The sequence below is a fragment of the Anopheles stephensi genome, unplaced genomic scaffold (assembly GCF_013141755.1).
Source record: "Anopheles stephensi strain Indian unplaced genomic scaffold, UCI_ANSTEP_V1.0 ucontig190, whole genome shotgun sequence".
Classification (NCBI taxonomy): Eukaryota; Metazoa; Arthropoda; class Insecta; order Diptera; family Culicidae; genus Anopheles; species Anopheles stephensi.
In genome coordinates, this window is record NW_023405114.1 from 67,501 (window position 1) to 70,000 (window position 2,500).

The following is a 2,500-nucleotide window of genomic DNA, read 5'->3' on the forward strand; positions in this document are numbered from 1 at the left end:
CATATACGGCACGGGGACAAGTATGAAGAATGAAAACTATGTGTGTATGAAACATATAATGTGCCTGAGAGCACATTTTTTTTCTAAGTCCCAGAAATCCGTCACTGAACATCACGACTTACGAAGACATGTTCCCCCGGTCCTCCCATATACGGCACGGGGACAAGTATGAAGAATGAAAACTATGTGTGTATGAAACATATAATGTGCCTGAGAGCACATTTTTTTTCTAAGTCCCAGAAATCCGTCACTGAACATCACGACTTACGAAGACATGTTCCCCCGGTCCTCCCATATACGGCACGGGGACAAGTATGAAGAATGAAAATAATGTGTGTATGGAACATATAATGTGCCTGAGAGCACATTTTTTTTCTAAGTCCCAGAAATCCGTCACTGAACATCACGACTTACAAACACATCTTCCCCCGGTCCTCCCATATACGGCACCGGGACAAGTATGAAGTATGAAAATTTTTGGTCACAGCGTGAAATCCCTCTAATGATCATGAAAATAGCATCGGATCACTTATCTGACCATAAAAAGTGAACCAAAACCCTATTTGAACAAACTTTTTGGTCCTATGAAAAATTCACTTTTCATATATGTCATGGTCGAAAATTTTCTAAGTCCCAAAAAATCACATATTCTCGAATATCTCGAAAACTACGTATCGGACAGGGGTCAACCAAGGTGTTTTAGAAAGGTCTTTACAAGCTCTATTTAATGAGCCATAGCGACTTTCAAGTGATTTTTTGACACTTTTTCGCATATCGGCATCCTTGGTTCCCATACTGGCCATAGACCATAGGGCACCGAACGGCTAACTTTTGGTCCGGGGGTGAAATTTTTTTTTCACGAGATTTTGATGAAAATGGCTTCGGAACGCGTTTCTAATAATGAAAAGTGAAACCAAACAGTATTTGCGAAGAAAAAATTGTCCTATGAAAAAATCACTTTTTCTTAGGGTACGGGTCAAAAATTTTCTAAGTCCCAAAAAATCACATATTCTCGAATATCTCGAAAACTACTTATCGGACAGGGGTCAACCAAGGTGTTTTAGAAAGGTCTTTACAAGCTCTATTTAATGAGCCATAGCGACTTTCAAGTGATTTTTTGACACTTTTTCGCATATCGGCATCCTTGGTTCCCATACTGGCCATAGGCCATAGGGCACCGAACGGCCAACTTTTGGTCCGGGGGTGAAATTTTTTTTTCACGAGATTTTGATGAAAATGGCTTCGGAACGCGTTTCTAATAATGAAAAGTGAAACCAAACAGTATTTGCGAAGAAAAAATTGTCCTATGAAAAAATCACTTTTTCTTAGGGTACGGGTCAAAAATTTTCTAAGTCCCAAAAAATCACATATTCTCGAATATCTCGAAAACTACTTATCGGACAGGGGTCAACCAAGGTGTTTTAGAAAGGTCTTTACAAGCTCTATTTAATGAGCCATAGCGACTTTCAAGTGATTTTTTGACACTTTTTCGCATATCGGCATCCTTGGTTCCCATACTGGCCATAGGCCATAGGGCACCGAACGGCCAACTTTTGGTCCGGGGGTGAAATTTTTTTTTCACGAGATTTTGATGAAAATGGCTTCGGAACGCGTTTCTAATAATGAAAAGTGAAACCAAACAGTATTTGCGAAGAAAAAATTGTCCTATGAAAAAATCACTTTTTCTTAGGGTACGGGTCAAAAATTTTCTAAGTCCCAAAAAATCACATTTTCTCGAATATCTCGAAAACTACTTATCGGACAGGGGTCAACCAAGGTGTTTTAGAAAGGTCTCAACAAGCTCTAAATAATGGGCCATAGCGACTTTTTAGTGATTTTTTGACAAATTTTGTCATATCGGCATCCCGAGTTCCCATACTGGCCATAGGCCATGGGGCCCCGAACGAAAAAATTTTGGTCCGAGGGTCAAAATTTTTTTTCTCATAAATTTGTTCAAAACGCCGTCGGAACGCGCCTTAGATCATGAAAAGTGAAAAGAAACAGTATTTTGCAAAAGTTGGGGTGGCCTATGACTTACATGGCCACGTCCTAGGTCCGAGTTCCCGAGGTCGTGTTCTTCAGTGGCGGAAAAAAATGGCCACTTGTGGGAGATGCAAAATGTTCATTTTGTATTATAGGGGGCACACTATCGAAGCGAAAATTTCAGAAATGGCCTAAAACGTGAAGAAATGATGGGGTATGTACGAAAAGAAGGTTTTTATGGTCAAACGGTGAAAATTTTTTTTTTATGAAAAATTTTGGTCTCCCACCGTTCATGAATTTCTAGGACCAAAAATCGAAAAATTTGAAAACTTCACGATCGAAAGGGAAACGCATATGTGGTGTTCCTAGGTGTGTACGGTGTACGAAAAACGGGTTCACGATGAGATATCAGGCAAATAAGTGGACCTAAAGTGAGTTATACGGGTAAGACGAGGTGTCCAAAGACCGAAATAGGGGTACCAACTGAGAACGAAATGAAGGTCCCCGAAGTCGCCAT